The 27,787-nt window shown below is 46.2% G+C and overlaps 1 pseudogene; it reads right to left on the reverse strand.

The window, feature by feature from the left end:
- Positions 1-9,670: 9,670 nt before the first annotated feature.
- Positions 9,671-13,355, reverse strand: LOC123156462 (WAT1-related protein At1g09380-like; annotated as a pseudogene).
- Between the last annotated feature and the right edge of the window lie 14,432 nt (positions 13,356-27,787).

The raw sequence follows: 27,787 nt of genomic DNA on the forward strand, positions 1-27,787 counted from the left end.
GGCTGAGTTGGAGCAGGAGGAGTGGCCTGACGTTGTGCTGGACTTGAAGCAGGAGGTGTGGCCTGAATCGGTGTCGGACTTGAAACCGGAGGAGCGGCCTGACGCTATGCCGGACTTGAAGCAGGAGTCTTCTCACGCGTTCGAGGACTTGGAGAAGGTGGCGGACTTTGAGGAGGTGTCGGCTCACGCGTTCGTGGACTTGGAGGAGCGGGAGTCTGCTGACTCGTTGGCGGACTTCGAGTAGGAGTCGGCAGACGACGTGGTGTCGGTGGACTTCGAAAGATGATGCAATCCTTTCTCCATAGGATGATACGATGTATGGCCTCTCCTAGTGTGCGCTCATCTTCACCTCCAAGAATGTCAAGCTATAGCCCCGAATATGGGTCCACCACTTCATCAACCAAGACACGAGCATAGCCCTCTTGAATCGGGGTGCAATGGAAGGTTGCTTCGGGGGTAATTGTAAAAGCAACGCCGTCCGTCACCTTCATGGATATGTTCTTCATTTTGGAGTATAGCTCACAGTTAGTGTTCTCTATGATATCATCCATAGGGTATGTATCCAGCAGTGTGTCGCCCGGGGCAGAACCAACGCTGCTTCTCAGCATGGATGGGATGGTGCTATCCAATGCTCGACGATCATCCGCTTGTTGCTGCCGCTGATGAGACCCCCTTTCCTGGCTAAGTGAGTCGATTTGCTGCTGCTGCTGCTGGAATTTGAGTGCCAAGTCTGCGCGCCTTGCTTCTAGGCCTTGAAGGCGTTCTGCATCCTGCTTCCTTTGCTCCTCCTCCAGCTTCCTCTTCTTCTCCTTCTCCATCTTCTTTCTTGCACGGGACCTATACTCATTGTTCCATTCCGAAAATCCCTCATACCAGGGAATAACGCCCTTGCCTCGTGTTCTTCCCGGGTGTTCAGGATTTCCCAAGGCGTGCGTAAGCTCGTCGTTCTCTCTGTTGGGCGTGAACACCCCCGTTCGAGCTTCTTCTATTGCATCAAGTTTCTTTTGTTCGGCTCCTTTTAGACTTGCCTTCTGCGAAACCAGGCCTGTCTTCGGGTCCAACGCCCCCCCATGCACATAAAACCAAGTTCTGCACCTGGGGGCCAGCTCTTAGTAACCGGAGTGACCCCTGCATCCTCCATCTCTTGCTCAGACTTATCCCACTTAGGCATTCCCACCGCGTAGCCACCTGGACCCAGCCTATGGAACTGCGTCTTTTTGCAGCATTGACCTTGTTTTTTATCGACCATTCCTTAGATAATTCTGATTCCTTGAATTTCACGAAATCGGACCAGTGTTCTCTTTGCTTCTCCAGTGTTCCCGTGAATTCTGGAGTCTTCCTTTCTGCAGCGAGGTAGTTGGCCCATACTATTTTCTTGTGGGTGTTGAATGCAATTGCCATCTTCTTAAGAGCAGTGCCCTTGACTTTCTCCACATCTGCTTCAGTGAAATAATCTGGTAGGGTGAAATGTTCCATCAGAGATTCGCAAAGGGTTTTTTTGCTCTGTCGTCGACCCAAGTAACACCTGGACGGTTAGTGTTTGGCTCTTTCCATTCTTGAATGGAGATCAGGAGTTGGTCCTTCACAAGAACTCTGCACTGACGAGTCCAGTTGTTCGCAATGTTCTTAGGCGTGAGGGGTTCGCCACTAGGTTTGACGGAGTCGATGTTGTACTTTACACCCTCCTTCAACTATTTGCCCGGGCCTCGCTTTGTCTTGCTGTCTGTAGAAGCAGATTTGCTCGATCCGGAGGGCTGAAAGAAGAAAGATCGATTCGTTAATATATCTTCAAATAAAAAAAACATGTGATGATCACGAGATGCCCGCTTATATAAAAGTACCTCATCGGTAGTCTTTGTTATTTGAAGATCAACATTGTCTGTGTCATCATTAACACTGTCTGTGTCATCATAATCATAATCATAGTTCATGACTTCATCAGCTCGGTCGTCGAGATCGAATATCTTTTCATCACCCTCTCCGGTATTGTTCGAATATTGGGAGCCGGCATCTGCTTCATTCAGATCATCTAGCCTGCGAGGGCTGCGTATGATGTCGAACAATTCCTCTTCTCTCTCTCTGCCGGTATTGTCCGCCATAGCTTTTACTTAACTAATACAGAAGAAATATAAAACAATTTAGTATTCAAATTACAATGCATTGATGCCATCAATAAGTAAAAACTGGATCATATAGTACATAATATATGCATCGTCTCGATTAATATATAATCTCGAATACATCATCGTCTCGAATAATACATATAATCTCGAATACATCGTCTCGAATATTATATATTGAATACATCACTGGCTATGTACCTAATAAAGATCGAGTTCTATAGAAGAATCTAGGCCACTCGCGGTTCCTGGGGCGCGGGCGGTGGACACCCAAAGAGAAGGAACCATCACAGGATCATATCTCCGGTCATCTGCCCAAAGAACCTACCAAGTATTGGAGAACCTGACGTCCATAGCAGCCATGTAGCGATGGACGTGCTCGTCTTCCTCCCTGACACGGCGACGCACCACCTACGGCGGGGCCGACTCCCTTTGCACCGAATGTGGCCCACGCGAACGCCACCAAAGGAGATCAGGGTCGACGACGGGACCCGAGGCCGGGTTCCTCACCAAGCGGCGCGCCCCTCCAGGTAGCACCTCCCAGTGCCAGCCCGGCGGAGCCCAGTCCCGGACATCGGTCCTCTCAAGCAGGACTCGTCGCGAACGTTGCGACGGCGAGGATGCGGGCCGGGCATATCGTTGAGAACAAATACTATATGCCCGCAAAAAGTAACATTTTTAAATGATTGGATTGTGATAACTAAAATTCTATATGCAAATTCTAACAATTGGACATTAATCTAATTCATCTAACTAAAACTAATTCTAAAATTTCTAACATTTCTGCTTATATAACTAACATTTCTATAACATTTCTAATATTTCTATAACTAAAAAACAGAAAAATTGTTAACATTTCTATAACTAAAAACAGACAAAATTTATAACATTTCTATATAACTATCATTTCTAATATTTCTATAACTAAAAACAGAAAAAAATTCTATAACTAAAATTTATAACAAAAAAACTAATGTGTGTGTGCGTGTGGACATGGTGGCCGGGGCATGAGTTCATCGGCGAGGCAACGATGGGGCGGTGACGAGGGGCGACGGGACGGGGCGGCGACGATGGGGCGGGGTGCGGCGACGGGGAAGACGGGGACGGGGACGGCCGGGGCGGCGACGGCGACGGGGGCGGGGACGAGGGGCGGGGACTGTCGGGGCGGTGACGCGTTGGGTGCGGCGATGGCGTCGATCGGGGCAGGCGGCGTGTCGTCGACGCAGAGGAAGAAACAGAGGGAAATTGATTTTTTTTTCAAGTGTTGTATATATAGGATGGACCTTTAGTACCACTTGGTGGCACCAACCGGTACTAAAGGTCTATTTTGGCCAGGCCAAGCGGCGGGAAGCGCTCCCCCCTTTAGTACCGGGTCGTGGCACCAACCGGTACTAAAGACCCCCTCTTTAGTACCGGTTGCAGCCACCACCCGGTACTAAATAGGGTGCGCTGGCGCAGGTGCGGTGCGGCAAGTTTAGTCCCACCTCGCTAGCTGAGGGGTGTCCGCACTGGTTTATAAGCCCCAGTGCGGTAGCTCTCTCGAGCTCCTCTCCAAAGCAGGCCTACTGGGTCTACCTGTTCTCTGCTGCCCTGTGGGCCGACTGGGCCTTTGCGGGCCTGCATCCTGGCCCAACAAAACGTAGTGTTTCTAGTCGTATGCAGGTCGCTCTGGCCCAGTAGGCGGGCTTTTTTATTTTCTTAAATTTTTTTTGCTTTAATTTTTTTTGCTTTATTTATTTTTGTTTTATTTATTTTTGAGTTGTTTTTTTGCTGTATTTAGAGTTTCTTTGCGAATATTTTTTCTTTAGGTACAAAAAATTACAAACTTTCTGTTAGTGCCAGTAGTTTTCAAATTTGAATAGTTTAAATTTTGAATTATTTGAAATTTGTGTGAATCACTAGTTTGTGAATAACTTAACTTTGAAAATAGATTATACAGTGATTCTTTTTTCTTATGTTTAATATTAGTGTATTTTATCATTATATTCAATTTGGTAATGCTTAGGTTATTTGAAAAATAAAATGCCTTTGTAACAGATGAGTTTTTGTCCGAAACCCTAATACTTCGAAAGAGATTGTCCATTTTGTACACGAAGTGCATCTAGTTTTTGTCGTAACCCTCTCTACTTTTTTGCACATGCTATGTGGGTAAAATTATGATACCATGCCAACTTTCAACCTTTTCTGAGTTCATTTGAAATGCTTTTCAATTTCAGGGTCATTTAGGTGAAAAAACTAGTAAATGCATGAAAGAATGTGTTTGCACATCAAATTTCTTCGCGTTTCAAATGCCAAAATACATAACTACCATAACTATTACAGAGATTCCCTCCTGGGTGTGAAACACAGAAGAAAGTGATGATAGTGAAGCTGATCACATCCCAGATCTTTGGGTGTGAAACTTTTTCTTCGCGTGTGTCCCTTTGCGCCGTAGCCATGGAAAATCTTCATCATTTAACTATATGCTCGGGTCAATATTCACTGTGAATGGTGCAATTTCATCAAACTTTTCATAATATTCTGACATGTCTTTCTTGTCATCCACTCCCACGATGTTTCTTTTCCCTGAAAGAACTATGTGGCGCTTTGGCTCATCGTATGATCCATTCGCTTCCTTATCTTTTCTTTTTCTCGGTCTGGTAGACATGTCTTTCACATAAAAAATCTACGCCACATCATTGGCTAGGACGAATGTTTTGTCTGCATACGCAATATTGTTGAGATCCACTGTTGTCATTCCGTACTGCGGGTCTTCCGTTACCCCACCTCGTGTCATATTGACCCATTTGCACCGAAATAAAGGGACCTTCAAACCACCTCCATAGTTAAGTTCCCATATGTCCTCTATGTAACCATAATATGTTTCCTTTTCTGTGTTGGTTGTTGCATCAAAGCGGGCACCACTGTTTTGGTTGGTGCTCTTCTTATCTTGGGCGATCGTGTAAAATGTATTCCCATTATGTAACTGGGATAGCGAGTACATGTCATCTTCAATATCGCCATCATGCATGGCATGTTTCTGCAACCAACCGGCGAAAGTCCTTGTTTGTTGACGTGTAATCCAGTCGTGTACATCAGCACCAGTACCGTTTCCAAAGATTACCTTCAAATCCTTGACCATATCATATACATCAGCACCAATACGGTGGCGAGGCTTCGTCCGGTGATCCGCCTCACCTTTGAAATGCTTGCCTTTCTTTCTTACGGGATGCCTGCTCAGAAGAAATGGACGATGTTCCACGTACACAATCTTCCTACAAAAATCCAAATATATACTGTTGGTATCATCCAAATAGTGCGTGCATCTGCGGTATCCCTTGTTTGTATGTCCTAAAAGGTTACTGAGAGCAGGCCAATCATTGATGGTCACGAACAACAACGCCTTTAGGTCAAATTCTTCCTGTCCATGCTCATCCCACGCACGTACACCTGTTCCATTCCACAGCTGTAATAGTTGTTCAACTAATGGCCTTAGGTACACATCAATGTCGTTGTCGGGTTGCTTAGGGCCTTGGATGAGCACTGGCATCATAATGAACTTCCGCTTCATGCACAACCAAGGAGAAAGGTTATACAAACATAGAGTCACAGGCCAGGTGCTATGGTTGCTGCTTTGCTCCCCAAAAGGATTAATGCCATCTGCTCTTAGACCAAACCATATGTTCCTTGGGTCACCTGCAAACTCCTCCCTGTACTTTCTCTCGATTTTTCTCCACTGCGAACCGTCAGTGGGTACTCTCAACTTTTCGTCTTTCTTACGGTCTTCTCCGTGCCACCGCATCGCCTTCGCATGCTCTTTGTTTTGGAACAAACGTTTCAGTCGTGGTATTATAGGAGCATACCCCATCACCTTGGCAGGAATCTTCTTCCTGGGGCGCTCGCCCTCGACATCACCAGGGTTATCGCGACTGATCTTATAACGCAATGCACCGCATACCAGGCAAGCACTCAAATTCTCGTACTCACCGCAGTAGAGGATGCAGTCATTAGGGCATGCATGTATCTTCTGCACCTCTAACCGTAGAGGGCAGACAGCCTTCTTTGCTTCATACGTACTCTCGGGCAATTCGTTGTCCTTTGGAAGCATATTCTTTATCATTACCAGCAACTTTCTAAATCCATTGTCAGAAACACCATTCTCTACCTTCCATTGCAGCAATTCCAGTGTGGCGCCCATCTTTTTTTTGTCAGCTTCGCAATTCGCGTACAACAATTTCTTGTGATCCTCTAACATGCGCTGCAACTTCTTCTTCTCCAAATCACTTGCGCAGTTTCTCTTTGCATCGGCAATGGCCCGACCTAGATCATCAGCGGGCTCATCTGATGCCTCTTCTTCAGCTTCTTTCCGCATTGTCGGCTCAGCTTCTTCCCCCATTGTTGTATCATCGTATTCAGGGAACCCATGGCCAGGATATCTGTCGTCGTCCTCTTCTTCTTCATTGTCTTCCATCATAACCCCTCTTTCTCCGTGCTTGGTCCAAACATTATAGTAGGGCATGAAACCAGACTCAAATAGGTGGACGTGAATGGTTCTTGACGTAGAGTAATTGTGACCATTCTTACAGCCAACACATGGACAAGGCATAAAACCATCCGCCCACTTGTTTGCCTTAGTGTCAAGCAGAAAAGTATGCACGCCATTAATGAACTTGGGAGAGCATCGGTCATCATACATCCATTGTCGGCTCATCTTCATTACACAACACCGAATAGACCAAAATAATACAAGTTCATACATAAAGTTCATATACAACACTTAATTAAATGCAACATACAAATAACTCTCTAGCTAAAGAATTTAAATGCAACAACAAATGCGATCAAGATCGCAACTAAGGTAACAATTGATCCAACAACATAATGATACCAAGTGACACTATCAATGGCATATTTTCTAATCTTTCTAATCTTCAACCGCATTTTCTCCATCTTGATCTTGTGATCATCGATGACATCGGCAACATGAAACTCCAATTCCATCTTCTCCCCCTTAATTCTTTTCAATTTTTCTTTCAAATACTCGTTTTCTCTTTCAACTAAATTTAACCTCTCGACAATAGGTCGGTTGGAATTTTCGTTTCACATACCTCCTAGATAAAAATATCTATGTCAACTTGATGGCCATAATTTGTCATAAACACGAAATGCAACAACTAGTTTTAAAAGAGAATATACCACATCCGAATCATAACAAGGACTAGGGCCGAGAGGGACGGATATCAAAACCATGGCACTATGTATAACAAACAACGTACGAGTAAGATAATTATACGAGTAACTATATATCCAAATCACACAAACATCAATTTGGTAATGTAAAACATTCATGAAGAAGAGCCTCACCACAAGGTGGTGCCGGCGACGGGACGGTGCGGGCGATCGACGGTGGTTACGACGGAGATTTAGAAGGCACTAAGTAAACCACACCTACATATGCAAACTAAGTGTTATTTTTTAACCTCAAATTGCATATAAATCAAATACTAGCACATATAATTCCTCCCAAATTACTAAACTCACAAATTAATCACTATACAAAGCATTGCAAGAGCTAATCTAGCAATGAGAGATGAAAGAACAAAGTTCCTAACCTTTGTGATCATTTGAATGGATGGGGGCCTTCAAATCTTGACAAAATTTGGGCAAAATGTGTGATGAGCTCGAGGAAGAGAGGGGAAGAACGGAGGAGGAGAGGGGAAAGGGGAAGAACAGAGCGAGCTCGGGTGGACGAAGGGTTTATGTACGACGACCTTTAGTACCGGTTCGTGCTACGAACAGGTACTAAAGGTGCTAGAGGGGCCCCAGACTGACAACATCCTGCCACCACTCTCTTTAGTACCGGTTCGTGGCACGAACCAGTGCTAAAGGTTCGCCACGAACCGGTACTAATGAGAGCGGCCGGCTAGCCGTTGGAACCGGCACTAATGAACATATTAGTGCCAGCTCAAAATCAAACTAGCATTAATGTGCTTCACATTTGACCCTTTTTCTACTAGTGTTGCGCTGTAGCAGCAGTTCTCCCAAGGGCATCCAGTGTTTAGCCAAACACCGTAGGAAAACTTTGATCTTGGACGGAACCTGCATCTTCCAAACTGAGTTCCATTCTTTGCTTTCTCCTTCAGAGGTTGGTGTTTCTTCTCTCCCTTCTAACCAATTTTCCCGGTTCAGCTTCCTACGAACAAGCATGCGGTATGCGGAACTTACTGAAAAGTTCCCTCTCGGCTCCTCGCTCTAGGCCCAGAAGTCATCCACCCTTCACATGCATAAAGGAATCTTTAGTATTGCTTCTTCATCAATAGGTGTGAAAACCGATCTTACTAGCTCCACCCGCCAAGAAGCAGTAGCTGTTTCGATGAGCTCTGACACCTGCTGAGGTGGAGATTGGATCAACGATGTAATCGACCTCTTATAGCTCTATCTAGGAATCCAATTATCTGCGAGGGGATGAACGACTGAGTGTAGGTAGCCTGAAGGGGTAAGATTTGGATCGCGAGCGAGGATGGCTCAGTAGGCTGGGCCTTTTATCGTAGGGCTTGCAGATGTGCTTCTTCAGTACAACTTGGGGCCAAAAGTCATCTGTGATGGCATTTCCAAGTCTATACTACTATACAGTGTACGAATTTTACCTTTATAAAAATATACTGTATCAATTTTGAATTGGACCTACATATCATTCTTAACCACTACTGGTCTCCTAACTCTAACGGCTGGGAACCGTGGGAATGTGGATTCGTAGTGAACAGTAAGCCGTGGTTGTTTCCATCCTATCCTAGAACCATCCCATCGCATCCTTGCTGCAAAAAAATTAGCCCATAACAAATGCCTCTGGGGCCATGTTGCGCTCTCAACAAAGGACATGTCGACCCAAGTGAGATGGTTTAGGAGGACATCTACAATAGGAGGAATAGAAAGTAAAGTACTTTTGTTTCCTTATTAGTCTTCTCTGTGTTATCAAATAGTGCATTCGCTTACAATTTTTTACTTTTCTAATACTTATTATTATCTGCATTTGTACAAATATTTAGAGCATCTCCAGTTGATCTTTATTTAGGATCTCATATGCCTCCTCGAACTTTAACTCCTGATATTTTCAGGAGTTACAAAAGTGTGGTACCTAGCCGGAATCTTAAATTGAACTTCTCAACTTTTTTCACAGAATTTAATTCAAACAAAAACTGAAATTAATCCATTCAAACACACATTTCGACTCAAACTACATTGCATAACACGAAATTAAACTACATTGCATAAACTACTTGAATCGAAGGAAGTAAAAACTAAAATATATAACCATCCTCGTTCATGAGCTCATCCAAATTCACGGCATGGTTGGAGCCGTCAAAGTAGCCGTCGTTGCTGGACCTAGAGTCAAGGTCACTGGAGTAATGGTCAATGATTGCCACAGTGGACGGCATGGTCTCGTCGGTAGCCTCCTTCTTGTACAGCTTGAGACATTGGCGCTCCTCGGTGACGACCTCTGAATGATTCCGACAGAGATCGGCCATGTACTCCTCATCAACGCAAGCCTCCTCGAGCCTCTCAAAGGCCACCTAATTCTTATGCACCTCACGGCGGGAGACCACTTGGGGGTCGATGGCGATGAATTTTGTCACCTTGTGGCTACTGAGGGGGAAGTTGATCTTTGCCCATCTATCGTAGAGGCTCACCGCCAGCTCCTCGGACCGGAGGGAGCCAAGCTAGTACTGACAACTAGTGTCTTGGTCCTTTATTTCCAAAACCAACGCCCCCACGGCCACTTCCCATGGTACTTCCTCTTTGTCGTCGGCGGGCGACAAATCGGTGAAGGAGCGGGAGGGGTGGCGCATGGATCCACGCTTAAAATATGTTCCAGCGACCTTTGAGGCTAGATCACGCCATTTCTGGGGAGTCTGGGGTGGCACCGGCCGAATATATGTGCCAGAGGGGGTGTGGGGTGGATTTGGACGGTGTCGATGTCTATGCAGTGCGGACGAGGGAGAGGGTCGGTGTAGGGGGAGGGGAAATTTTATCCTCGGGCTGAGCCGCAACTGAGTAAATATAAATGGCAGTCAACGCAAGGAGTAAAAAATTTGAGGAGTTAAATTGGATAGGGGTTTGGCTAGGTCTGGTTTAACTCCCCAAAACGAGAGTTTTACTCCCTCAACCGGTTTTGAGGGATTGGGTAGAGCTGTTCTTACATTGGACAAAAGATCCGTTGGGTGGGGCAAATAGGACGCTCCCCCCCCCCCCCCGTCGCCCTCCCTGGCGACACGGGGGCAAATACCTATCACCGCAAACTTTCCACCTAGCCCTCCTCCGTCTCGCTGCCACTAGAGGCTCCGACCGGCTAACTTCACCTGGATCCGGGGACAGCGGCAGCATGGCAACTCTCCGGCTGGCGGGAGGTGTCTGGATGAGGTGCCTCGTGCGCGTGGGCGTGCTTGTGTGTGCTGGCGGTGAGGTGGCATACGGCGGCGCGAGTCACAGGTGAGGGGGTGGAGGGCGGCGGATTCGGGCTGGCTGGGCGTGGCTTGCTCGAAGGTGTTGCACACTCTCTCGGGTCGGTGAGCCTTCGGCGGCTGGTGTACTCCACATCTAGATCTAGCACCTCGGCGTGGGGCGTTCGGCAGAGGCTGCAGGCCGGAAGTGAGATGGCAAGCAGCAGGTGTGGTCGGCGGCAGGGGTTCGTTTCTGCTCCGGCTAGACGCTGAGGGGGGCACAGATATGGCTCTTGGTGTTGCCTCTCTTGGGTCAGCGGCGTGGAGCCCAGAGATGGTGCGGGAGGTCCGTGGTGGTGCCGGTGTTGCGGCCTGGATTGACCCCCCCCCCCCCCCCCGTCAGCGTCGGTGCTCATGGTGACCAAAGGTGTCTGTGGGGGACTCCTTTTTTGGACCCGGCGAGGACGCTTCCGTGGTCTGATATGGGATGGCGAGATCCGGCGCTCATGTGCTGCCGGACTTGGTGGCCTATGTGCGGCGGTGAGGTCCGGGATGCGAAGCTTCGGGCGAAGTCCTACTATTGATCTTCTCGGCAGCGATGATGGTGACGCCCTCGGGCGCCGCTAACCTTCTTGAAGGCATAATTGTGAAGCTTGTAGCCAGTTCCTAGTGTGCTCCGGCGAAAGCCTAAAATCCTTCCCTGGATTGGACGATGACGACATCTTTGATGTCGTTTCCCCATTGGGGGCATAGTCTTGGAGCCATGGATCTCTCGTGGGTTGCTTGGTGACTCGGTTGGAGCATGGTTCGTTTGTTGGTCTGTTTGGTGGTGGTGGTGGAAGTGATATGCGGCGGCGGCCTTTACCTTGGTCATCCTGGTGCTGTTGGTCGACCTCTGTCTTGGGTGCTCGTGGCGGCGGTGATGTCTCGGAGTTTTGGTGCCCTTCGACGACGCCTGAGGCTTTGTTGACCCACATAGTGTTCTCTCTATTTGTGATGGAGGCCGTGGTGTGGCCCAGAGGAGGTGCAGGGATGTCTCGGCGGAACATTGCCCTTCGGCACGGTCTGCGGCTCTCTCTGTCGCGTCGTGGCTAGACAATGGGAATCCCTTCGACAGTGGCTGCGACCCTCCTAGTTCTTCAAGGTGCCGAGTGATCGCAGAGCAGCAGGCGACTTCTTCTCAAAGTTTTCTCGGTGTCGGATCTCCTTTCGTCTGATCTAACAATGCTAGTCCCCGCAAGTATGTCTTCTGGTTCTGGTTCTGGTTCTCGTAGCTTGCTTCTGGTTCTCTTTCTACTTTCCTGTTCCTTTCTATGTGTGGTTACTACTTGTTGTTGTAGCCGTTGTGTTTGTATCTTAACCTTGGTTTTGAAAATGAAAATTGTTCAGGCCGTCTTTTGCCCGCTGTAGCAGTGTCAAAAAATGTGTTCTTACATTGGTATTACTAACTTGCAAGTATGTCTTCAAGCTAGCTAAGGTTTTTAAGTACTATACATGACCAAAACATTGCAAAGTATACTGCTCTTTTTTTCTTCGAAGAATTGATGTATACTGTCTTAATTAGTACTGTAATGATCTTGGCAGTAGCTTGGTTCGTATTCACATGACAATGAGCGTTGACTTGCAACTCGCACCTGATCACGCAATGTATGATTTGCATTTCATTAGTCACGCAATGAATGTGTCGAAAGCGTGGTACATTAGCTCCCAATTGGAATACAGCCTACTATATCAAACCGGCAAGGAGGAGGAATCGGCGGTGTCACTCTTCGGCTCCGGGCCCTTCGCGGTGATCTCCGCTTCACTTTTGCCGTCAACTAGGGCCGCCGGTCTGCTCATCTCACTCCCCTTGCCCCACAACACCATGTACAGCCCGCCAACAATGAGAGCAGAACCTATAGCACTGCAGCGACAGAAGTGAAAAATTGTCAGGATCCTCAGAAGAAGAAATGATGAACAATGTCGTCAGGATGAAGGAACGTACCTTCCGACGTGCAGCTGCTCGTCGAGGACAGCCCACCCGAGAACGGCGACGACGATGAGCACCACCGGGTTGAACATGGAGACGAAGAGCGGGCCGCGCACCTGGATGCACCACGTCATCACTGCGAACGTGACACCCCAGCCGACGATCCCCTAAAGATGCATGTTCTTGTTACACCCCGCCACTCAATGGTGACTTGGTGAGTGAGATGATGATCGGCGTAGTAATTACCACGGTTTACAGCCTGATGCCGAGCCCAAGGTTCAAGACGGAGAGGCTCCGGTCCACGGCGGCGCTGACGCCCGCGCACTCAAGCGTTACTGTGAGGGACATGATGGACGTGCTGGTGTACAGCACCGAGAAATCGTCCGACGCCTTGTTCTGCAAAACTAATTTATTAGTCAATAGATCATCATATCACGTACTGACAATGAATTGAATGTGCCGCTCGATCTAGACGCATACCTGCATGACGAGCCAGGCGGCCCAGGCGGCGGCGCTGAGGATGACGAGGGCGTCGCCGAGGCCAGTACTGGCCGGTGGCACCTCCGCGGCGGCGATGGCGGCGTGCTCCACGTAGCGCCAGTGGACAGGGGAGGCCGGGACCTTGAGGAGCGGGCCCTTGTACAAGGGCATCATCATGGAGCCGCCAACGCAGACGAGCGTGCCAGCCACCTTGGCCTTCCCGGCGAGTGTCCCGAGCCGCACCGCCTCTATCCTCAGCGCGGCGGCTATGGCGAAGGTGAGGGCCGGAACGATGTTGCCGATCGTGCAGGCCACAGTTGGGCCGGTGGACTGGAACCCGACGAAGAAGAGCACCTCGCCCATCGCCATGCTGCGCGTGCATGCCTACCCGAGCAGCGTAAGGAAGCTGGTCAATCATCTGGAATCTAAGCGCTCAAAAAAAAATCTGGAATCCTTTCTGGACTAGCTAATCTGTGAAATTCACTGCTAACGAACATCAAACGGGCAGCAGCAACGCACAATAGATATGGTAGCAGATCCAACGGCCGAAGTCACCCGCATGGGAAGTAATTGTCTGTCATGTTACCGGGTTAAGGCCCAGCGTGCTTGCCTGGCCGGCCCAACTAACGCGACTACTAGCTAAGAATTTTTGTCCTAGGTCTTACTGATTACTCCCATACCGCTTTTGCAAACTTCTTTACAGATGTTTATAATGTTGATTGTTAGTGCAATTGACACCAAGTGGTCAGCTTGGTAAGCTATCAACAAAAAATTACAATCACTGATAAATGATTTCTGGGTTGTGACTCTCACAACCTCTCTTAGCACACCGACATGGTGTGTTCAGCTTTTTTTAATAATATGTCTTGTTCTTTTAGAAGGCTAGCCTGGCTGGTGGAGTGCAATGAATCTTGTTTGGTGTTTGTCTAGTATAGTTTGTGCTTACAAAATTTCCTATGATAAGTCAATTTGGTTAATGTCACTATTTTTTCTGGTAAAAACGCAACAGAGTAAGCTTCCCTCCCTCCCGTCATAGAAGATTATAAAAATCATTTATCTTTTCCTATTTTCGCAGTTCGAGTTTTGGTCTTCTTAGCGGCTTTTTGAGTCCTTGTTAATGTTTTAAAGCGAGACCTGAAAAGCGTTTTGTTACGAAGAAAACCAGCGACAAATAGTTTGTTAGGTGTCCCAAAGAACTCGGCAAGATTATATTGTATGTAGCTTACGATGCTACGATGAATCTTAATCTTGTTATTTTGTTAATGGCACCTTCTTTATACTAAACAAATAGAGATTCATAACATGAGTCTTAGTAGTTAGGTTAAAAAAATTAATAAATATTGGCCCACACGAAAGGTAAAATAATACATACTGCCTCTAGCTGTCATTGCGGGGACGTGTCTGTGTGGTCGTGTCATCATCGACATCTTGTATTTGCCTTTGGGTCATTTTTATATAGAAAGGTGGGAGAGGTTAGCCTAAAGCTATCAAGGTAGAGCCCAAGCACGCCGACATGGTGTGTTAAGCTTTTTATTTTATAGCCTGTTTTTTCATTATATTGTCTTTTTCCAATATCTTTTTTTAGAACGTTAGCCTGGCGGGTGCACCGCGTAGATGAATCTTGTCCGAAGTCTTGGCTTGTAGTTTGTTGTGGTCACAAAATTTCCTACATTAAGTTTTCAATTTGACGAATGTGGCTATTTTTTTCCTGGTAATACTGCAACAGAGTAAGCTCCCGCATAGAACAATATAAAGACGATTTGTTTTGTCCATTTTGGGTAGTTCGAGTCTTTGTCTTCTCATCAGCTGCTTGAGTCCTTGTTAACATTTTAAAGCGAGATAGAAAAGCATTTTGTTTTATACAAAATAACATTAATGACTGAACGAGGAAAAACCGACGAGGAACAATTTGTTGCGTGTCCAAAAGAACTTGCCAAGATTACATTGTGTAGTTTACCATGCCACAACAATAGATGAAGTGTCATCTTGGTATTTTGTTAACGGCATCTAGTTTATATTAAACAAATAGATATTCCTAACATGAGTCTTAACCGTTAGTTCCAAAAGAAAAATAGTTTTATTAATGTTAGTGGCATTAACAAAAAATGGCTCGTAAAAAGGTAAAATAATGCATACCACCTCTAGTTTTTTTTGCGAGGAAACATAGGGTATTTATTCCAAGATGAAAGGATTACAATCATTTGCAACGAGTTCAGAATAAAAGGAGGGGATTGGTTAACCCAGCATGTAGGACTATCCCCAGTACGACCATAAGTAGCTAAACAATGTTGCAACCCTATTTTGTTCATGAGAAATTTTAACCGGAGTAAACACCCTATTCTCCAACAATCCCTTAAATTCAGGGATAATATGACCATAAGCAGATCTATCCATGGAACCATTATTAATAGCCGCCAATGCAACTGTACAATCACGGTGGATCATCATCTGGAAAGCTGAGCGCTGGATCTTGAGACTAACACCCTCCATGATAGCATGTAGTTCTGCCTCCAGTGCATCGTTACAATAGAAAATGCCGCTGTAGGCTACAAATATTACCGCTCCCTGGTCATCTCGTAGGATCATGCCAGAACCGGTCGATCCGTCTCTTTGACAATAAGATCCATCAACCGAAAGTGCTACCCAACCAGGTGGCGGTAAAGGTCATGGCTGCGGCAGCAGCTTTGTTTTAGCTACCTTTAGAGAAGCTTCAACAACAACTGGGGTTTTACCGTTTATCACTTCACTAGTACTCATGGTATCCTACTTCCAAATAGAATTAAGACAACTACTCAGGTATGAACATGACACCTCCATGGGGGGAATATTTTTTACCATGCACGAGCTCATTACGAAGATGCCATGTTCGTCAAAGCACCATAATAATCATATCTCTGTACTGATCCGATTGCCCATCAAGAAGATTGAACAACCACTCATCACCAGACCATTGAACGTTAGGTATGGGCCAAATCTCCTGCATGGCATCCCATAAAGCAGCAGCAACGGGGCATGCTAGAAGTGCATGAAATGTAGATTCATCTTCCCACCCACATACTGCACAAGTAGCTCGTGTACTGACATTTCTCTTGTTTTTCAACATGTTCGTCGGGCAGAGTGCCTGATATAACTTTCCCATGCAAATTGCTTCATCTTTGGGGGCACTGCTGCCTTCCAAACCAAGTTCCAAAGCCATCGAAGTATTGTATTTGCCTTTGGATCATTTCTATAATCAAGGTGGGGGAGGTTAGCCTGAAAAGAGTCAAGGTAGAGCCCAAGCATGCCCATGGCAATAACGGCGGGACCTCTCTCCCGCGAGGTGGCGGCGCCGCGCCGCCCCCGGGGAGTCCCCGTCCACACCACCCTCGGCCCTCCCCCTCCATCGCCTCCCACTACCGCCGTCGTCGCTGAGGACGCCGCGGGGCGAAGCCCCTGTGGTGAGGCGGTGGCGGCGGTGCAGTCCTCTGCCGGCGGTAATGCATGGGGGTAGCGGCGTCCATCTCCCTCCTCCTCCTCCAATGGCAGTGCGCAGCGGGTTGGCGGTCGTTGGCTGATGAGATTTTGGCTGCGATGAGATATGATCTGGGACCGATGGGTTTAGATCGAGATCCACTTCGGCTGCTCGTCGTCTCAACAACGGCAAGAGGAGATCCCCCCTGGGTAATCTTCACGGCATGAGGACGTTCGGGTCTCTTGGCCCGGGCATGGTGTTGGAGCACTAGTAGAAAACAGGGCTTCCGTTTGGGCCTGGCCAGCCCATTAGTCCCGGTTCTTCATGAACCGGGACCCATGGGGGGCATTAGTCCCGGTTCATGAGCCCAGGGGGTGGCCGGGGCCTCGTGGGAATTGGTCCCGGTTCGTCTGGATCCATTTGTCCTGGTTCTAGGCACGAACCGGGACCAATGGGCCACGCTCCTGGCCCACAGCCATTGGTACTGGTTTGTGCCTTGAACCGGTATAGAAGGGGGACTTTAGTCCTGGTTCCGACCACGAACCGGGACAAATAAGTTGCCTATATATACCCATCGCCACGGCAGAGCACTCCACAGTGCTCTATTTTTTCTGGCCGGCGAGGGGAGGGCATTTGGGTGCTCTAGCTCACCTCCTATGCACATGAGGTGTTCGATGAAATGCCCGAGCCACACTAGTTAAGCTTTCTCCTCTCGAAGGTCGACCTCGGAGCTCCATTTTTCCCGAGATTTGTCTAGATTTAGCGGTCCGTCACGCCCCGTCCCCGTTTTCACCGCCGTTGATCGCCCGCACCGATCTCATCGCCGGCACCACCGTGGTGAGCCTCTTGTTCTTATCTTCTTTCTGATTTTCTTACTTTAGATAGATACTTATCTGATTTTCTTACTTTAGATAGATACTTGTCTGATTTTCTTACTTTTGACACACATAATTATATATAATGCACGCAGATGAACCGGCAATGGATGTATGGTGACAGACACACCTCCGAGTACATTAAGGGCGTGCATAATTTTCTCGAAGTGGCCGAGGCAAACAAGAAGAATGGTTTTATGTGTTGTCCATGCCCTAAATGTGGGAATGCAAAGTCTTACTCTGACCGGAAAATCCTTCACACCCACCTGCTTTACAAGGGTTTCATGCCACACTATAATGTTTGGACGAGGCACGGAGAAATAGGGGTTATGATGGAAGACGGTGAACAAGAAGAGGACGATGACAACTATGTGCCCCCTGAATATGGTGATGCTACAACGGGGGGAGCTGCTGAAGATCAAGAGGAACCAGACGATGTGCCCGATGATGCTGCAACAGGGGAAGCTGCTGAAGATCAAGAGGAACCAGACGATGTGCCCGATGATGATGATCTCCGTCGGGTCATTGTCGATGCAAGGACGCAATGCAAAAGTCAAAAGTTGAAGCTGAAGTTCAGTCGCATGTTAGAGGATCACAAACAACCCCAATTGCGAAGATGGCAACACAAAGTTGGGTACCATACTGGAATTGCTGCACTGGAAGGCAGAGAATGCTGTGCCTGACAAAGGATTTGAGAAGCTATTGAAAATACTGAAGAAGAAGCTTCCAAAGGATAACGAATTGCCTGATAGTATGTACGCAGCAAAGAAGGTCGTATTCCTTCTAGGATTGGAGGTGCAGAACATTCATGCATGCCCTAATGACTGCATCCTCTACCGCGGTGCGTACGAGGATTTGAACGCATGCTCGGTGTGCGGTGCATTGCGGTATAAGATCAAACGAGATGACCCTGGTGATGTTGATGGCGAGCCCTGCAGGAAGAGGGTTCCTGCGAAGGTGATATGGTATGCTCCTATAATACCACGGTTGAAACGACTGTTCAGAAACAAAGAGCATGCCAAGTTGACGCGATAGCACAGTGAGCACCGTAAGAAAGACAGGAAGTTGAGAGCACCCACTGACGGGTTGCAGTGGAGTTAAATCGAGACAGAGTACTGGGCTGAGTTTGCACGTGACCCAAGGAACGTATGGTTTGGTTTAAGCGCAGATGGTATTAATCCTTTTGGGCAGCAGAGCAGCAATCACAGCACCTGGCCCGTGACTCTATGTATGTATAACCTTCCTCCTTGGATGTGCATGAAGCGGAAGTTCATTATGATGCCAGTTCTCATCCAAGGCCCTAAGCAACCCGGCAACGACATTGATGTGTACCCGGCAATGACATTGATGTGTGCGTGCGTGGGATGAGCACAGACAAGAGGAATTTAACCTGCACGCGTTGCTATTTGTAACCATCAACGATTGGCCCGCTCTCAGTAACCTTTCAGGATAGACAAACAAGGGATATCACGCATGCACGCACTATTTAGCTGACACCAAAAGTATATACCTGGACAAATGCAGGAAGAATGTGTACCTAGGCCATCGTCGATTTCTTCCGACCAACCATCAATGTTGAAAGAAAGGCAAGCATTTCAAAGGCTAGGCAGATCACCGGAAGAAGCCCGCCATGCGTAACGGTGATCACGTACTTGCTATGGTCAATGATTTAAACGTAATATTTGGAAAGGGTCCCGGCGGACTAGCTGTTCCGAGTGATGCTGAGGGACACTCACCCATGTGAAAGAAGAAATCTATATTTTGGGACATACCCTATTGGAAAGACCTAGAGGTCCGCTCTTCGATCGACGTGATGCATGTGACGAAGAACCTTTGCGTGAACCTGCTAGGCTTCTTGGGCGTGTATGGGAAGACAAAAGATACAACTGAGGCACGGGAGGACCTGCAACGTTTGCACGAAAAAGATGGCATGCCTCCAAAGCAGTATGAAGGTCCTGCCAGCTACGCTCTTACCAAAGAAGAGAAAGAAATCTTCTTTGAATGCCTGCTTAGTATGAAGGTCCCGACTGGCTTCTCGTCGAATATAAAGGGAATAATAAATATGCCAGAGAAAAAGTTCCAGAACCTAAAGGCTCATGACTGCCACGTGATTATGACGCAACTGCTTCCGGTTGCATTGAGGGGGCTTCTACCGGAAAACGTCCGATTAGCCATTGTGATGCTATGTGCATTCCTCAATGCAATCTCTTAGAAGGTGATCGATCCAGAAAGCATACCAAGGCTAAGGAGTGATGTGGTGCAATGTCTTTTCAGTTTCGAGTTGGTGTTCCCACCATCCTTCTTCAATATCATGACGCACATCCTAGTTCATCTAGTTGATGAGATTGTCATTCTGGGCCCGTATTTCTACACAATATGTACCCCTTTGATAAGTTCATGGGAGTCCTAAAGAAATATGTCCATAACCGTTCTAGGCCAGAAGGAAGCATCTCCATGGGCCATCAAATAGAGGATGTCATTGGGTTTTGTGTTGACTTCATTCCTGGCCTTAAGAAGATAGGTCTCCCTAAATCGCGATATGAGGGGAGACTGACTGGAAAAGGCACGCTTGGAGGGGACTTAATAATATGCAGGGACGGATATTCTTGGTCTCAAGCACACTACACAGTTCTACAGAACTCTACCTTGGTGACCCCGTATGTCGATGAACACAATAACAGTCTGCGCTCCAAACACCTGGAGCAGTGCAACAACTGGATTACATGTGAACACATCAGGACTTTCAGCAGTTGGTTGGAAACACGTCTCAGAGGTGACAACACTGTTTGTGATGAGCTGTACTCATTGTCCAGGGGACCATTTCGACTGTGTTGACTTACAAAGGATACGAGATAAATGGGAATACATTTTACACGATTGCCCAAGATAAAAAGAGTACCAACCAAAACAGCGGTGTCTGCTTTGATGCAGCAACCGAGAGGGGAAAGGACACATATTATGGTTACATAGTGGACATATGGGAACTTGACTATGGACATGATTTTAAGGTCCCTTTGTTTAAGTGCAAATGGGTCAATCTGTCAGGAGGCGGGGTACAGGTAGACCCACAGTACGGAATGACAATAGTGGATCTGAACAATCTTGGGTACACTGACAAACCGTTCGTCCTAGCCAATGATGTGGCACAGGTTATCTATGTGAAGGACATGTCTACCAAACCGAGAAAAAGAAAAGATAAGGAAGCAAATACATCATACGATGAGCCAAAGCACCACATAGTTCTTTCAGGAAAAAGGGACATCGTGGGAGTGGAGGGCAAGACAGACATGTCTGAAGATTATGAAAAGTTTCATGAAATTCCTCCCTTCAAAGTCAAGGTTGACCCAAGCATCCTGATAAATGATGAAGATTATCCATGGTTATGGTGCAATAAGGAAAGGACACAAGCGAAGAAAAAGTGAAGACTTTCTCCACAACTATTATGATGATACCATGCCAACTTTCAATCTTTTTGTAGTTCATTTGAAATGCCAGTTGTAACAAACAAGTTTCCGTTTGAAATCCTGATACTTCGAAAGAGATTGTCCGTTTTGTACATGAAGTGCATCTAGTTTTTGTCGTAACCCTCTCAACTTTCTTGCACATGCTATGTGGATGAAATGATGATACCATGCCAATTTTCAACCTTTTCAGAGTTCACTTTCTATCCAAAATCATTAAAAGCAAAAAGAATTTTCATAAAGAACTTTTTTGTTACAAACTTTAATAGCAAAAAGAATTATCATAAAATAAAATAAATAAGTAATTAGAAACGAAATAATATAAACTTTAATAAAATACTTAAGTAGAAACAAAACAAAATAAAATAAATAAACTTTAATAACATAAAAAATTATGAAACTAAAATTATCAAAGTATTTTCTGTTCAAAACATCATAAGAAACCTCTAGTATTATTGAAACTAAAATTATATAAAATTGATGCAACTAAAATCATCAAAGTATTTAATGTTCGAAATCATTAAAAGCAAAAAGAATTTTCATAAAGAACTTTTTTTGTTAGAAACTTTAATAGCAAAAAGAATTATCATAAAGTAAAATACATAAGTAATTAGTAACAAAATAAAATAAAATAAATAAGTTTTTTTGTAAGTAGAAACAAAATAAAATAAATAAAGCAAAAAAGAAAAAAAACAGGGGACAAATAAAAATTATGCCACGTACTGGGCCACCACGGCCTGAATACGACTAGAAACCCATCTATGGGCCAGGATTCAGGCCCACAGAAGGCCCAGTAGGCCCACAGGCATGTACAGAGAGGTTAGGCCCATAAGCCTGCTTTAGAGAGGAGCTCGGTAGCTCAGGCGCACCTCACCTTATAAACAGGTGCGGCTCTCTCTCAGCTAGCGAGGTGGGACTAAACTCCCACCACCACACCGTTGTGCAAGGCCTTTGATCCCGGTTGGTGCCGACCAATGCCGCCCTTTAGTACTGGTTGTTGCCACCAATCGGTACCAAAGGCATCTGCTTCCCGCCCTTTGGGCTGCTGAAAAGAGCCTTTGGTCCCGGTTGGTGGCACCAACCGGGACTAAAGGAGGCATTCATCCCGGTTGCTGTCACGAATCGGGACCAATGCTTCGTCTATATAACTAGCACTTGTGAAAATTTTCATTCAGTTCGTCTTTCCCGCCCCGACGACACCGCCAGGCTGCCCCTCTGCGGCTAGCCGCCGTCGTCGTCGCCCCCACGCCCCCCTGCCCCGACGCCGCCGGCCCCGCCCAGACGTCGTCGCCGCCCCGTGCCCCCCTGCCCCGACACAGCCGGCCTTGTCTCCTCGTCGCCCGTCGCCGTGCCCCTCACCATCACCATCGCCGTGCCCTGCTTCATCGTCGCCCGTCACCGCGCCCCTCACCGTCGCCGTCGCTGCGCCCCTCACCGTCGCCATCCCCGTGCCCTGCCTCCTCGTCGTCGCCCCCTTGCACAGTGAGCTCATATATATGAATTTTCCTAATTTAGATGTGTACTTTAGATGTGTAGTTAATTGAGTTTTTGTAATTTGTTCATATTGTGTTAGAATTTTTTTCTCTTCATAGATTTTTTTGGTGATATTATTGTTGAATGCGCAAATGTTTGTATGTTCATATATATGCAAAGAACATGTCAATTTTTTATGATTTTTTCTGTTCATAGAATTTTTATGATTTTTTTTCTGTTGTAATTTTGTTCATAGAAATTTAATGATTTTTTTGTTCATAGAATTTTCTTTGTCAATTTATGTATATGTTCATATTGTGTATGTATAGGAAAATTGTGTATGATCAAAGTCATTTATGTATATGTTCATATTTAGAAGAAAAAGCAGGAGAGGAAAAAGGAAAATAAGAAGAGAAAGTGTTTAATATAATTAGTTAGAAAAATAATAGAACTAGTTAAACTAGTTGATCAAATAAAACTAGTTTATTTTACTATATATAGAAGTACGTAGTTTATTTTTAGTAAGTACTACTTTATTTTATTTATAATAAGTGCTAAGTAGTTGAATTAGTTGATTTAGTAAAACTACTTTATTTTACTATAGAAGTAGTTTATTTTTAGCAAGAAAATTAATAGAAATAGTTTATTTTTTTAGTTCAAGCAATTATTCCCGCATCGGCGTCGATGATGCCTATCCTGCATCCTCGTCATCGACTTGACGGAGGAGGCCGGCTTGATCACAGGGGCCATGTCCGGGGCTGGGCTCTGCCGGGCTAGTATTGGGAGGTGCTACCTTGCGGAAGGCGTAGGTTGGTGAGGAGCCAGCCGTTGTTGACACGATCCTTGTTTGGTGGCAGTCACGTGGGGCAGTGACGGTGCCGAGGCTTCCGGACACCGCGGAGGTGGTATGTCACCGTGTCAGCGAGGAGGACGAGCACGTCCGTCGCTACATGATTGCATTGGAGGGCAGGTCCGACGATACCTGGCAGGTTCTTCAGGGATCTCACTGGAGCTATGATCCTATGATGGTTCCTTCTCTTTGGGTGTCCACCGCCCACGACGATACCCGTCGGGCGCTACGGTTCTAGTTGTATTAGTGATGCTATATGTATGATAGTATTCGAGGAGTATTAGTGATAATATTCGACGATGTACGGACACAAGAGATGATGTAGTTTTGCTTATAGTTGAATGCATGCTAATTTGAATACTACTTTATTTTACGATTTGGTTTTTCTTATTGAATGCTCATTGGAAAAGTACTCCTACTTTGAATGCTAAAATTGGAGAGAACTATGCAAGGCGTATGCATTTGATTACTTGATAGCTTATAGGGTTTTGTTTTTACAAAAATCTAGGATCTCCCTCCATCATCTGCATCATCATCCCCGTCACCGACCCCCCTCCGATCTCGAGGTGAGACCAGCCAAATCTCCATGTCAATAAGAGTCCTCGGGTTGACTTTAAGTCTGTCGAGTCTCCACTATATATGAGAGGACGAAGAATCCCGATTGTTGTCGTGGGCGTAGCTTCTCCTTCGTTCCCGTGTGCTAGACACAATTTGGTGTAATGCACTCGGGAACGAAAGAGGAGCTACCATCACCGACGGTTGCAAATGTCAGAGAGGAATCAGTGAGGGAGAGTCTCCAATCATATATATATATATATATATATATATATATATATATATATATATATATATGAGAGGACGAAGAATCCCAACTGTTGTCGTGGGGGTAGCTTCTCCTTCATTCCCGTGTGCTAGACAATTTGGTGTAATACACTCGGGAATGAAAGGAGGAGCTACCATCACCGACGGTCGAATATGTACACCCCACGTGAGCTAAGAGTTTTCAAGAAAAGGCTCGACAGACCGATAGTCAACCCGTGGTGAATAATAATGATCTAATTTAGGTTTTTAGTACATATATTTAATTGTACAAGTTTAATATTTGAATTATGAACATCGGAAATGTCGTACTCGGACGACGAAAACTGCCCGAGGGAGTGCGACTGGTGCCACCACGACCGAGGTATGTGCAACAGGTTCCTTGAGCTGGCGGAAGATTGGCGCTTCAGCATTAAGCTCGAGGAGACCTTCGATGTTGAAACAGTATGAAACGACGACAAGAGTTTTTTAGTAATTAAGCACGACTTCAACTATTTCAACGTGTACTTTTCATCTTTTCCAATTCGACTAGCTTATACCATGCTATGCAAGATGCTATGTCTTGGAGAGGATAGGTTTTGAAGACCATGAAAGTATGGAAACAAAGAAAATTCACCTAAGGACCCATCATGGTGTGGATTTTGAAGTGAAGTTGTACAATTCTGAGAGTGTAACCCATTTTGGTTGCAAAAATTGCGAAGCACTTTGCAAGATGTATGGTTTTGATGAGGGTATGCTTGTCACCATGGATCTTGGTGATCCTAAAATCGAGCAAGACATTATGGACATTTGGGTACTTGTTGTTACGCTTCCAATTCTTCCCCTATGTGAGTTTCTCAAACATAGTTATTAAGTCATTTATATTGTTTATTTCAAAATAGTTGACAACTTATTTCCATTGACAGCTTATTTTCATTCTTCAAAGAATGTGCGGAAAATGGTAGACAAAACCCACTACACCGATGGCTCCGAATTAACTTATCAGGAGAAAAATCATCTGATCGCATTTTGTACTGATCTTGAGAATTATAATATCTACAATCGAACTCCTCAACATTATGGTCAATACGTGCCACTAGTGCACGTGTTGAACTACGGTAACTACCATGGAGATACCCTGGTAAGATTTTTTACTATTACGACATCCGTGCATCTTTTGCATACTTCTAAAACTAGTACATCATTGCTAACTACGAAGTTATTACTATGTTTTTCAACAGATAATCCCGAATGATTGTGTGCCTCATCTGATGTATCAGCATGGTCGCCTTGATGTTCTGAACATACAACCAGGTCATCCTACGAATCTCAACTGTCCATACCGGATTTCTAAAAGAAGTGGAGACATGACAATCAAATAATGGAAAAAATGCATGGACAGTCATAAGGAGGTTCTTGGAAGCAAAAGGAAGTGAAGCGCAAGAATTGGAGACAAGATGATCTCCATTCTCCATAATGGATAGTCAGGGTCTATATTGTTTTATGCTATTTTACCTTAAAGAGGGTATTTAGGTCCTACCTAATACTGATGATCATGTGCTAAGAAAAATTAGGTAGGGTTGGTTCGATGACTATGAGGATGATGATTGTATGACTTGTTATTAATAACGAGTAGAAGTTGTATGATGATGATTAGTAGGACTTGTTATTATATATGATGATGCATGATGTGAGCATGAAGAGTTATTATATATCAGCGGGTGAAATGAACATGGATTGGATTGGAGTGAAGCCAACATGCATGTGGTGCATGTCGAAAGTAGTACAATCCAAATTGATCAAGTTAGGATTAGTATTACTTTCGGCATGCACCACATGTTGCCTTCACTTCAATCTAAGCCATGTTTAGGCATAGCAGTAGCGTTGGTAAACCAAGCACGGAGATATAAGAGAGGACACTTCTCTCTATTAGCTAGCTAATAACAACCAAACTTAAACCCCCAAACCCCTAAACCAGCCCCGTTCAAAACAAAACAAAAACCTCGGCTCCAGCCAACTGCTAACGCGTGGATGCCTTTTGGTCCCGGTTTATGTCACCAACCAGGACCAAAGCCCCCCCTGCCTGGGCTGGCTGCAGCGGCCACGTGTAGGCCCATCTGTCCCGGTTCGTGTAAGAACCGGTACTAAAGTCCAAGGGCATTAGTAACGACCTTTTAGTCCCGGTTCCTAAACCGGCACAGAAGGCCCTTACGAACCGGGACAAATGGCCCTTTTTCTACTAGTGGTGGCTGCCTTCTCCATCGAAGGCGGTTGGCCCCTGGTAGTGACGAATCTTGGATCCCACTATTAGCACCGGCGGCGAGTTGGGGAGACATAGTCGCCGGTGAAAACCGAGCCGACTCCGGTCATGGCGGGTGATGGCTGCGTCTACGTCGTTACCTTGATGAAGGCATCGTCAAGCAACTATCGTCAATCTGCTCGTGCCGCTCTAGGAGAAATCCTAAGTTCACCGGATCGGACGATGGCGGCGCTCGTGTTCCCTCTTGGGGGCATCGTTTGTGGAGCGGCGCCGGATGGAAGAGGCGTGAGGTGGTGTGGCGTGCCTTCTCTCGCATCAACGACGGCGGGTCTCGGCGGCATGGAGCAGCGGGGTCTCGGCGCTGGACATGGCGTGATGGCCTTGCCCAGGGCAGTGGCGATGTCTGGCACCATGGTGGTGTCGACAGCTGACCTGGCAAGGTCTTTGCGTCAGTACCTGCTCTGAAGATGGTTAGGTGCATGACGGCGGCAGTAGCCTCGGTGAGTGCGTCGGACCGATGTGTTACCCATTCCCGTCATGTGGCTGGGATGGGGCATCTGGCATTAGATGTTATGTTGTGGTGCGATGTATGTTTGGTATTAGGCTCAGACAGTCGGCACCCCTGCATCAAGGGGATAGGAGTAGCGACATTTGTCGCCTAGATGGTGGCTTCAGGCTTACTGATGTAATGCTTTGTAAGGTATCTGAGAACGATTAATAAAATGGCTGCATGCATCGTCCAGATGCAGAGGCCGGGGGTAATCCTCCTTTTCTAAAAAAATGGTAATTACGGTGCCAAGATCCGAGCAGGCCCACGTGCTACAACAATCAACAGGAGCTCAAGTAGGACTATGGCCCTATGGATAATAAGGCTGAGCTGATGTGAACTCGAAGCACACCAACCAAGCTTGGGGTGCCTGAAGTTAACCGGCGAGCTTGATGTTAGGGCCTCCATCTTCTCCTTTTCTTATTGGCACTGGGCTGGCTAGGCATCTTGTGAGCTAACCGGGGAAGGAAGGGGTAGCCATGAGAGAAGTTCGAGAAATATAGTTTCAAATAGGAGCAGGGATGGAAGGGGAGAGTGTAGGTGTCAAGACCGGCAGATCTCAGGGTAGGGGGTCCCGAGCTGTGGATCTAGGATCGATGCTTAACAGGAGATGGGGGACACGATGTTTACCCAGGTTCGGGCCCTCTTAATGGAGGTAATACCCTATTCCCTTCTTGATTGATCTTGATGAATATAGAGATTACAAGAGTTGGTCTACCTCGAGATCACATGTTGTGGTTTAAAACCTAAGGGTGTGATGAATAATGTCATAATGCCCTGTCGACTAGCCTGGCCCTGGCTTATATAATGTACCAGAGGCCTAGGATAACAAGAGTCCTAGTCGAATACGTTGGTGGAGAGGAGTCCTTGTCTTGATCACCAAGTCTTGTGGAATCTTCCTCATGTATGCATCGGCTATCCGAACTGGCCCATGAGTAAATGGCCATGGGGGTCCTCGGCCCAATCCAATTGATCGGGAGACGACGTGGTGAGTACTGATACGTCCATTTTGCATCATGCTTTTATGATAATATTTATTGCATTATGGGATGTTATTTCACGTTATGTCACAATACTTATGGCTAT

The sequence above is a fragment of the Triticum aestivum genome, chromosome 7B (genome assembly GCF_018294505.1).
Source record: "Triticum aestivum cultivar Chinese Spring chromosome 7B, IWGSC CS RefSeq v2.1, whole genome shotgun sequence".
NCBI lineage: Eukaryota > Viridiplantae > Streptophyta > Magnoliopsida > Poales > Poaceae > Triticum > Triticum aestivum.